The sequence below is a fragment of the Equus asinus genome, unplaced genomic scaffold (assembly GCF_041296235.1).
Source record: "Equus asinus isolate D_3611 breed Donkey unplaced genomic scaffold, EquAss-T2T_v2 contig_197, whole genome shotgun sequence".
NCBI classification, from domain to species: domain Eukaryota; kingdom Metazoa; phylum Chordata; class Mammalia; order Perissodactyla; family Equidae; genus Equus; species Equus asinus.
This window is the reverse complement of record NW_027224846.1, coordinates 905,074-917,652: the sequence shown is the minus strand read 5'-3', so window position 1 is coordinate 917,652 and position 12,579 is coordinate 905,074. Positions and strand designations below refer to the sequence as shown.

Sequence of the window (12,579 nt, the reverse complement as noted above, 5' to 3'; positions counted from 1 at the left end):
TCTGCCCATTTTTTAATCAGGTTTTTTTCTATTGAGTTGTATGTACAATGTATTTCTTTGTGTTGCTCTTGAATTATATTCAGCTCTAAAAAGTTCTATGTGAGCTTGCATATTTAATACTGTATATTTAAATCTTAACTTTCTTTTTCAAGAAAAACATCTTGGACCCTTTTCCTTAATGATATTAAGGAACTTCCAAATACATCCTAAATGATCACATTGAATTTCTGCAACTATACCCTAAAACACTAAGTTAATATTTATATTGCATTATTTTTCAGGTGTGGAAATGAAACCAAATTCAAAACAGAAGAAGTATTCTGGGCTTACAATTTCTGCCCTACTCCATACTCCTGGACTGCACTTCTGGGCCTTATTTTATATCTTGTTTTCTTCGCACCTGGTAAACCAAAGGCTATTGTTGTGTTAATTAAATTGTCTCTTTTTACAGGAGACAAGCTACTCTTTTTAAAATTCCTTACATACTACTTTACTGAAATTTTTAATTTTGTATTTCTCAGGAATGGGACCAATGCCTTGGACTGTGAATTCTGAAATATATCCCCTTTGGGCAAGAAGTACAGGAAATGCATGTTCATCTGGAATAAACTGGATTTTCAATGTTCTGGTTTCATTGACATTTTTACACACAGCAGAGTATCTCACATACTATGGTAAGAGAGTATTTTTTCCAGCTATAGTTTCATTTTTATTTTTCCTACTGTTTTTAGATATGCTATCATTTGTGATTGAAAAGACTAGATGGTTATATTTTTGCTGTTATAAATATCTCTGTGTGGCTTTCTTGTTCCCCAAAGTCCTTGGAATGGACCTGGAAAAAAAGAAGAGGAATTCTCCCTTCCTGAGCAGCATTGCTTCTTGTCCCTCAGCGCTTCATAGCCTTCACCCACCCACCCACTCTCCCAACCCAAACATTTCCCAGCTATCTCCCCAGTTGGAAATCTTCACAGCAGAGCTGTTAGTTTAATGAAGAAGCACAAACAACAGAGAATGGTAGAAAGAGGTAGGCAGGAAGTCTAGGGCTAATGCTTGAAGATGTCCCACGACAGGGATGGAGTCGTGTCCAAGAGCAGAATCTGGGTAGGGCTGAAAGTAGCTCCCCTAAATGTCGTGCTGGGAGTTATGCCTTCCACTGTATCATCTACGCCATTCAGGCCACGGCATGTGCATTTCAGTGTCCACTGAGAATGGCACTTACCACTGCCAAAACTGTAAACATAACAGAAGGGTTCAAGTGAAAAGGTGTGGAGGCCATAACTCAAAGAAAACAATATTGGGAAGTGGCTGAATTAGGAAAAAACTTTGGGAAGGTACTTCAAGTCCATTTTTACCAAAATGAAATGTCTTTCTTTTTTTAGCAAGATGATTTCTTCATTGTCTGTATAAGTTTATAGATTGTGATTGGATTCTAAATTGATGAAATATGAGGTTTTCACTCTAACTCCCTAAGCCTCTATGCTGTATATGGAATGCCTGCTGCTTAGGCCATCCTCTGATCCCCTCCCCTATGACTCACCTCCCTTCATCTCACCCCACCCATGAGCTAAGCACTCATTATTCCTTTTTGCAGTAACAGGTTCGTTTGTCAGCCCCTCTCCCCTTACTGCTGGACCATAAGTCCCATGAGCTCAGGCAAGTACTACACCTTGTTCACCATTAAATTCCCAGTGCCTTCCAGGGTGTGCCATTCACTTGATAAGCACTCAGAAGTGTTTGTCAAATGAATACACATGCAGATGAATTTTGTAGATGAGTGATGAATAAAGGAAACATTATAAAAATTTATTCCTCCTCTCTTCTGAACATGCTGAATTGGTATTTACTTTTATTTAATACTATTTATCTACTGAGTATTATCTTTATAAACTCTTCTCTCTCCCAACCACCATTTAGAACATTTAGAAATACTTATTTTCTTGGAAAGGAAATGCACTGGCATTTTAAACTGGATATATATTCAGTATGTTCAGCTTTATCCCACTTGGCAATTAAAATTTTTACATAAATTCATAAAGTTATCTTCCTGACACCATGAGTATGAGCACAATAAATATTTACCCATATTTGCTGATTCCTGAGAACACATTTAAGACCTAAATATAGACTAACATCCTGAGGAAGCATTTTTTATAGAAATTCATAGACCAAATAATAGTCTACTTGGTAAGACTTCTGATAGCAAAGCTCCTCTTTCTTGAATTTATACTGCCAGAAAAACATGAGGCAACAGAAGTAAAATTTAAATAGGGCCTAGCCAGACTTCTTTCAAAAATATCCCATTAGAAGAAGCTTTTTGCTTTGTTACTAAGCCAAGCTTCTATCATGTAAGTGCACCGGTCAGTCCATTAGGTCTACTGCTTTCTAGTACTGGAACAATATTTCAGTTCAGGTTCATTTTTTCCCTGTTTTTTTTTGATGTACATTTTAATCTACATGTTACTGATTTATGTAAGGTATATGTTTCTATTCCTAATTTATGAATATACACCACAATGATGTATTTCTCTGGAAATATCCATGTCTTTCTATTTCCTTCTTTTTTTGTTTTGTAAGACCTCAGATTTTGATTCCTTCATAAACTATACTGCTTAGACAGGTCTGCCTTGGACCCCATCCAGTAATGTTTTGTAATATTACTAAAAATTATCATTAAACTGTCACCAGTATACCATTTTATGTATAGCATGTGTGACTAAAGTGATCCTTTGGAGAGCATTAGATCAAAGTTCCTGGGTTGAGGTATTGAAATTCAATCAAACGTGGTCTTTGATTCCTCATTTTGCATAATTCAATTAAATACCTGTCTTAATCTGAAACTTAATGTAGGACTCTAATAAGATTTATTTCCTTCCGAATAAAGCTGAGGAGTATCTGCACTGTTTAACAATCCTGACATTTTTTCCATTTTCATTCTGAGGGGGGAATAATTAAGAAAGTGAGTTACATAATTGACCTGCCCATTACATGCAGTAGGTCACAGCCTCCGGGCCTGCCCACACCTCTGTGGCTTAACCACAGGTCTCACCAGAGAAGCCCACTTAGCTTTGGCGTTTGCTTGCTTTAGATTCCTCAGATTTAATAAAAGGTCTTGTATTTTAATAGAATTTCCCTGATGTTATTTGGCTTGGGAATCTGGGTCACAAGCAAGAAGCTGCACGGCATTCAAGAATCTTCCTAACCCATCTAGTTGGTTTTAACTGTACGAGTTTAGCACTAACAGATTTGATTTGTTACTTCTGATCATGCCTCTCTTCCTAAATTGTGAATTGTGATGAATATTTCCTCAATACTACATTTTATAAAGCCAAACTAGGTTTGCTCTGTTAGAGATTTTGGAGTTTAGCAGCCTGGTTTAGTCTAAAATGTTATACCAGTTGCACTTTTTTTTTTCTGTTTCTCATCATCATGATTATGATCCTTTCTTTGTTCCTCTCTGCTAAAGATTCCAATTCTGTTCTTACCTCCACAACTTTGCTTATCTGTAAACAGATCACAGGACTTCATCTCCTTTCATTTTTTTCTTGAAACTCCCACATTCTCCAAAAGCTAGCTTGTCAGTATCACCTTTTTGATGAAAACATTCCCAATTTATTGTTCATACCAACCTTGTTCCACTCTATCTCTGAAAGCATCTGTTGTGTTCCCTACTCATTTAGTAGAATTTGATTATTCTGTCTATCACTTTTTTGAGCAGCTAACATCCAAATTCTAATAGGCATGTAACATACATTATTTTATTCTTGCAGTTTGGCAAGGCAGGAATTATTTTCTCCATTAAATCAGGAAACTAAGGTCAAGAGAATTTAAGAAACTGCCCAAGGATTCAGCCTGGGTTGCTTTGTGATTGTCAGACTCTACAGAGCCATGGTGCCTTCCTTTCACTGTAACACTCAGCCACGCATCCCAGATTACCTAGTATTATTTTTTGGTTATTTACCAAGTATAAGACATAAAAAAATGTATGTTTGTAGTAAGTATTCAATGTGAACCAAACAATCAAATAAATGAGACCTATATTTGTAAATAGAGTTGTGTTTTTATTAAAGAGAATTTGATTTATACAAGTCCAGCTCCTTAAGATTGTATGGCTTCTGATGACTTAATCTAACAAACTATGTCTTGATTTAGTCAACTCTTTAATATTTTTTCTAATTTCTCATAATTTATCTCTATTTCCCTTCTGTTTTCTCGCGGCTCCTCATTCCAGAGAGCAGATTCTTTTGGGTGGCCAATTGAGCAGCATTTTTCCTCTGTAGTTTTCCTTGAGCCTTCCCAAGAAATGTTTCTGTGTATATTCCTGAAATGGTTATTTATACGTATGTCTTTAAGAATGTAGTCTTAATAATGTCTTTCCTATTCTGTAATGATTCAGCAGAACTGAGAAATGTTAATTCAGTTCTTTAATTGCTATGCTATTCATCTTAAAGACATATTTGAAAGTCAAGCTTTATGTTGTCTAGTTTAGCCCTTTATTTCAGATCTGTTACTCAATATATTCCATCTGGCAGTCAACAAGAGCACATTCATTCTCTAGACGCTCCAGTGTGTCAGGCTCTGTACTAGGGAACCCACAGACAAACAAGCCATAGACTCTGCCCTTAAGACCACTTTTGCTACTGAAACAGAAGAGGATGTCTCTCTCTCAAGCATCTCATAACCATCTCTCCAAAACCTGGTCCTGATTTGGGCTGTAAAATTTATAGAATTATAAACTTAAATCATAGCTGAGAAACCATCTTATTTTGCTGAATCAGGAAACTGAGGGCCAGAGAAGAGGTTAAGTGACTATTTAGAAGTCACATAGCAAATTTGAAATCCAGATTTTCCAACTCCTAATCTGATATCCTTTCTCCAGCCTTTGTCCCATTAGTTTGTCATCTTCCTTCCCCCATCTCATATACAGGATGGTCTGGACCAAAGGCCTAAAATTAGGCAAGGACTCCGTTGTAGTTAGTTGTTTCCATCCATCGAAAGTGAAAGCATAGGTTCTTATATTTAAATTGGGAATTGGACTATAAAAGGAAAGGCCATCTTGGAAATATGTAAGAACATGCTCAAGTCACATACTCATATATCTCATCCATCTTGGCTTGCTGAATTGACACTTGGGAAACACAACCAGGTAGTAATTATGTCTTTGTGGTTGTGCTGCATTGACATGCATAGTCTTACAGCAGAACAAAATTCTCTGACCTCATGGAGCTTACATTCTAGAGGAGGAAAATAAAACAAATTAGTAAGCTTTATAGTATGTCAGATGGTGATAAGTGCTCTGCACCAAAAGAATAAGAGGACGACTATAAGGATCTAAGAGAAGGACCAAGGAGACTAGTTGGGAGACTCCTGCAGCAGTGCAGATGAGGGAGGATGGCTGTCAGATCACAGACATCAGCGGAATGAGGAGAAGTGGTCATCTTCAGATTATATTTGAAGGCAGATCCAACAGGACTAACCAGCATATTGGATACTGGGCAGGAGAGTGAGAGAAAAGTCAAGGTTGACTATCAGACTTTTGGAATGAGAGACCAGAAGAATAGAGTTGCCATGTACTCCAGTGAGTCATGAGTTCAGCAGTGTCATCATTGTATGTGGGTTCTGGAAATACTAGATAAATGAGAAAGAAATTTCTCCCTCAAAGTGCCTCCAGTCTAGTAGACAAGACAAATAATACATGCACATAATTATAATATTTCTTGGTTATTATGATAGGAGGCCTCAGCAAAGTGCTGTGAAAGCACATAGAGAAAAGTTATCTCTATCCAGCCACATGAGAAAAGACTGCAAAGCAGAAATTACATCTGAACCTGGTCTGTCATTCTTCTTGAGTTTGGCCTTACAAGTTTAGAAAGGCAAATTACATTATATTCACAGGATTAGAACAATTAGAGTAAACCAGGCTGGCAGTAATTTTTGGTTCCATTTCATACCACAGTTATGCATGACTGACCAGAAAGGAAAGTCAAAATCAAGGACTGTTTCTAACCTAGGCCCCTCTCTCTCTCTATATATAGACCATATTTATATAGACCAAGTATATCTATGTGTATTTATACATACATATTATTTTCCATTGCAGGAGCCTTCTTCCTTTATGCTGGATTCGCTGCCGTGGGACTCCTTTTCATCTATGGCTGTCTTCCTGAGACCAAAGGGAAAAAATTAGAGGAAATTGAATCACTCTTTGACAACAGGCTATGTACATGTGGCGCTTCAGATTCTGATGAAGGGAGATATATTGAATATATTCGGGTGAAGGGAAGTAACTATCATCTTTCTGACAACGATGCTTCTGATGTAGAATAAATTTCAGCTGCTGATATATTTAGTCATTTAAACAAACTTGGGGGAGAAGAGCAGCAATGGATGACCTCACTGCCCTGCTTCTAATCTGGTTCTTTCCACAGTCTAGTTTGGAATGACTTCATATTCTAGAATATTTGATTAGGAGGAAGATACAACCATGATGACATTGTTTTTTTCACAAGCAGAAATGTAAAAAAATATTTATGGAGATTTTAAACTAATAATTATTGAGCAAATATGTGCAATTCCTTCCTGAGGTAGTCTAAAATGAATACTGTATCCAGTGACTTCAGTGGTATCCTTTTTTCCTAAGACCATATATAATTATTAGTGGCAGTTGAGTCAGTGCTGATCTAGCCAAATCATAATATGTATGATATACTTATAAAGAAGGATTCTGGGATATGATCCGAGGGTGTTTTCTGTCAAAACATGGCCTATTGGCCCTAAATTTTCCTAAGGACAAGTAGCTTATCTGTGATCAGCTATTAGAAAGTAAATTCCCTTTAAGCTTTCATCAACAGATTCGAAAGTGCCTCCTACAAGGGCACAGCTGTCCTTATCTCCTTTGGATTCCATATTTGGTTTCTCTCTCCAATTCAGCTCTTGAGAGTTCTTCAGAAACTGACTATGTACAGGCTATTTTGAACATTATGAAAAGCAGGTCTTTTAGGGTTTATTTTCATACATATTTTTTTGCAGCAGTGATAAGTATACATTTGCACAGATAAGCTAACAAGTTTTGATAAGTATATTTTATTACTAGAAAGTAAGAAAGAGAAGATTTTTCTGGACCCCTGATCGAGTCAGTCACTTAGGTATGCAACTTCAACACAAAATAGAGCTACATCTTCAACTGTACTTCAGGGTCAGTTTTTGTTCATGCCAGAATCACCTGATATTCACCACACCTGCAATCGTCAACTCTGGAGTCCTATTTGTGCCTTCATTTGTGTTAAATAGCTGCTAGCAGACTATTTTTCCCCCCCTCTTTTAATCAAATTTCTCAAACAAAAAAGGAAGAAAATCAGTGACAGAAATAATCCTGCTGTTATTGATGTTTGTTCAATTAAAGAGTGGGACTTATTTTTTTCTTATTAACTCTTCCTAATGGAATTGTCACATTTTATTACCTAATAGTACTTTGTCTTTTTTTACTCTAAGAACATAAACCAGTTTTTATTTTTGCACACCCTGTCTTGTTTTCCCTGACAATTTACCAAAAAAAAAAAAAAAAAAAAGATACATAGATTTGTCTGAGAGTGTCTCCTTTTTTCTCATGGTTGGCTTGGATTTTTTCCTTCTTGTCTAAAAATTGGGATTATCTATTGGAACAGATTGCTGGTTCTCATACAGCACATAACTTTAAGAAATGTTGACTTACCACATGCCTACAATGTCTTTTCAAAGTGTTCATTGGTTTTTATGCTCATTCATCAAGGAACTCTAATTTTTGCTCTTATATTAATAATTATATAGTATGTACAAAATTATTCATAAATTACTTATTAGTTCCAGTGAAAATATGAATGACTCACCTGTGGCCAGTTAGGAACATATAAGTTTGGTGCATGTTAACATGGCTCTAAACATTAAATAAGGTACTTTTTGGAATGAAAAGGTGGCTGTCTCTAAATTCAATGTGTTTCTGCCAGTCTCCAAGATGTTTTGTTCTTCTCTTAAAGTCTGGCTTGTTCCTATCACAGTTATCAAAGCTGAGAATGTAGCCAAGAAGGTTCATTCTCTCAGCATCCAGGGGTATGATACGTGTTTAAACGGTCACTTTACTGGCCTAAAAATCCTTCAGCCAAAAAAGTTTTCTCCCTTTGGTCATGTCATGTAATAAAAAATATTATTTTTTCCTTCAATTAGGTGCTTTGACAATTGATTTATAAGGGAATAGTAATATTAATTTTTCCCAGAAAAGCAGATGAGATTTAATGGAGAAAATTATTATTCTATTGATATTTCTTACCCCGTAAGAAATTGCTTATCTGTGTAATATTTCTCACAGATCAAGTGAAGTGGAAAACAAGCTACTGTGTGGTAAAATCAGAATATGATGGGGAGAAAAAATATTTAGACCAATAAAGTGCCCTCTTTAAAAATTTATGTTTCTGATTTATCCAAGTAATTGCCTCAATTCTTCTCTTTATTGTATATATAGCCTTAACTATATGCTTATATACTCAGCTGGGCTGAATGCACAGTAACTTTATTAAAGGAGCAACTCGACCCTTATTATGTCCTAAAGCAGAACATGGCCTGTTCTCCCCGACATAAGCAGATGGTGTTTGCAACTTTCCATCCATAAATGCACATAACAGGGAAAATCAGCCCCAGTTCCCCTCCCCATTCTCCTCAGCTTCTTTAAAGGACTATTTGTTATTTATATGATGATAAAGATAGATAACATTCCATATCTTTGAAGTACAAGACAGAGAGGCATAGTTATAAGAATTATTTATAATTTTTTAAAAACAAATAACTACTTGAAAAGGCACCTTATAAAATTAGGGTATTATTTTTAGATTCAGTGAACATTTATAGTACATTAAAAATTGAATGTTTGAATTTTGCAGGCTTTTTTATATTACGCACCTTTTAAGTTCTCAGTCTTTGGCTACCACTATCAACTTGAAAACATTCCGTTTTCATTCCGAAACATCATCAAATATATATTTTATAGGGCGATTTGTTTATATGTGTTATATTTGACTTACCATATTAAAGCACATTAAGCATCATGCTTTTCACTGAAATTATAGGTTTCCTTCTAAACATGCTGCAGATTCAACAGAGGTATATTATGTTTTAGGGAAATTTAGTGAAGGAGGTCATCACCCCTATTGAGGCTTAGCCTGGATGGCTGATGAGATCTGCACTAGACTTAAGAGAATATAGCATTTCATCTGCATCTGAACACATGAGGCTGAATGTGATGTCAGATAGGTTTTACACATTTGGTATTAATATTTTTCTTCAATATAAACATTCCTAATAATTTTGATTGTTGCACCTTAGTCAATAATTATCCAAGACATGATTTTTAATATGTATCTAAAGATCTAAATTAAAATTAGACTTAAAATATAGTATTTCCATTTGAATTTTCTTCCCAGTCATATGCGGTAGTTAGTTCCCTGATGCAAAATGCTATGAGAGTAATGCTATCAAGTGCTTTTTCACAATTTTATTTTACCACTGAACCAGATTTTAGTATATGTCTAAACATTATTTTTTAAGTTATTCACTCTAAAATGGTAAATCCATTAAAGCAAAGAATTTATAAATTGTTTACTATAATTTCAAAATCAGTTATCCAGAGGAAGAATGAAGAGGAAAAATGTAAGTTGACAACTTACCCTTTTGCTTTTACACAGAAAGTAAAATTGAAATGTATTCTAATAATCCACAGATCCTGGGGGAGGACAGTCTAGAAAATACTATCCATATGTTATCTAAGAGAGTCTCAATTTATAAACTTTATCAGTGTCATTAAATACTGTAATACAGTGAGGGGAGTGGGAGGATTCTTTTGATTTTATTTCATTGGCATAGTAATTAAGAACAATAAAATTAATGAGATGTTTTGTTATAATCAGATTTTTTTTTTTACCATTCTCCTAGTTATAAAATCTTAAATTATACTAAGCACATAACAACTCAGATTTATACAGTTATTGGGACAAGTTTTAAATTACCAATATCAGACCTTTGCACTAACTATGAATAAAAGAATGACATAACAGGTCAGGAGCAGAGAATTCATAATTTGTGCTTTATAGCAAAACATATTAAATTGTGGATAAAATTTACAGCTCATGTGTAGCTGCTGCCTATAAAAGACTCAGAGGTGTTCTCTGGATTAACGTTAATATCCTATTTTCTGTCCTTTTCTATCAGTTGTCTTAGCCTCATGTACAGTAATGTTAAGCTAATTTGATGAAGTGATTTAGGTTGTAGCAGCGTATCAATTATCAGTACATTCAGTTCTTCTGGGTGAGCAGTATTGCTACTATTTTCTAGAAAGGGTAATCATTTTAAAATGCCAAACAGCTAACTGCTACCAACTCTCTTATATATTATCTCCTAGAGAAGGAAATTTTTGTCTGCCTATATACATCAGAAAGATAGTTCCTAAGAGTATTAATGACGTTCAGAAGTACATGAATTTTATCCTCATAATTTGCTTGTGAGTGTAAAACAATGTAATTCCTATAAAACTTTACTTTGTATGTATAAAACAGTCTGTTGCACTTGAGTGATTTGGTCTTTGGAATGTTAAATACTTACTTTCATTTAGCAGTAATATTCAGATTTTTATTTTAGACAGTTAAGTTCATGTGTTTGATTTTGTCACATCAGTATAAATGAGAAAAAGAAATACAGCTTACAAGTACTCAAAAATAAAAACCAGTATTTTGTAAAGTTTTAAAATGTTAGCAAATTTAACATCATTCCATCTTATTTGAAGGTTAAAAAAGATGAGATTTAACTCTAGCCAAAGTAGAAATTTATATTCTACATGTCCAAACTGGTTCCTAGCGGCTTTTGGACTATATCTCACTTGATGTTATAGTATCTCTTATTTGTAATAAATGTTCAAATTTCTATTTAGAAGCGCTAATGTACATCTAGATTAAATCAAAACACAATTTTATGCTTTTAAAATGTTTTCAAAATATATATTTTAATTTCTAGGTGCATGTTACATAGTGTTTAACACTTCACATGTCTTGGCAAATTCAATATAAATATTTATTCCTACACGTGACATATGGGATATCTCTCAAAAATTATGAATATTTATCGTTTCCTTCAAAGTCATTCTAGCCTCTAGCTGTATCAAAAGTATTGTATATTTTATGGAGATTTAGTGATGTATATGTAAATGTTTTTTAAGTTATTTTATTGAAGTTCAATCTTTACATAAAATGAAAATCTTTTTTTAAAAAAAGTGTCAGTGCCAGAACTGTAAATGAAAATAATCAAATAAAAGTTAAGACAATTCATTACTCATATATCTCCCTTGCACTTTTTATTTTCTCTACATCTCTTCCTTAGATTTTAGGATCTAGGTTACACAGTAAAAGCATCTACAAAGATTACCTACCTCTATATATTTATGCAGGCCTACTCATTTTAATGATATTTTCCCTCTTTTGAGCATAGGTAAACACAACTATCTTTGAAAAATATTTTATAGGGACCAGCCTGGTCACATAATGGTTAAGTTCGCACACTGCATTTCAGCGGCCCAGGGTTCATGGGTTCAGATCCCAGGCATGACCTAACACTGCTCATCAAGCCATGCTGTGGAAGCATCCCACATACAAAAAAAAGAAGAAAACTGGCATAGAGGTTGGTTCAAAGACATATTCCTCAAGCAGAAAGAGGAAGATTGACAACAGATTTATCTCAGGGCCAATCTTCCTCATCAAAAAAAAAAATTATAATACCTAAAAATTGTTCCAAGGAATTACTCTAAACATAAAACTTTGAAATGAAATGCTTAGGAATTCTTGAAATATTATTTCTGGTCGTTCTCAGAAGCAGACATTGACATGAACCATTATATTAGGTTGACAAAAATTATTTTTGGTTATTGCTTTGTAAATGAAAATGAAACACCTGCTGGATGAACAGTTGACATTCATCCTGGAACTCTGTTGCTCTCCACTGTCACACTGCTCCAACAGCAGCTTTCACTACAAGCATTACATTACTGTTTGATCTGGGCAGCCACTAGACTTTCTCCATAGTTAGGGTGTGCCATCCCAAGCCCAACCATACAAATAGCCCAAGGAGATCCTCTGAAGACACTAGATCCACGGTCATTCAAAGTCTTTCAATGAAGTTGCATCTTAACCAAAGATTCTCATCAGCAGGTAAGGCAAAAATCCTATAAATTATCATAAAGTGTCCACCCACCTGGACACCTGACTAGTATATACGTCTGTATCAGTGGCCAGAAAAGTCCTCATTCAGTTGCCTAATCCTGTGGAGTAAACGTTGTCATCCTTTTATGGATACTAAAACTTAAGTTCAGAACATTTTGGTGATGGGCCCAGGATCACACACTAGGAAGTGGTAAAAAACTTTTCTCTGCAGTGAATACTCCAACAGTCTTCCTCTCTTGGTCCTCATTTGGAATGTTGTCCTTTCAGACCCAGGCAGAAAGATTAAAAAATAGACATTGTGGGCCCAGCCAGTGGCGCAGTGGTTAAGTTCACACACTCCGCTTTGGCGGCG

General features: G+C 35.0%; 1 long non-coding RNA gene across 1 annotated transcript; it reads left to right on the top strand.

Annotated features, from left to right (window-relative positions):
- The first annotated feature begins 283 nt into the window (after positions 1–283).
- Positions 284–11,546, top strand: LOC123276144 (uncharacterized). Its single transcript, XR_011500389.1, has 3 exons — positions 284–403; positions 522–674; positions 6,098–11,546. It is a non-coding gene; the product is annotated as an uncharacterized lncRNA (long non-coding RNA).
- The last annotated feature ends 1,033 nt before the right edge of the window (positions 11,547–12,579 follow it).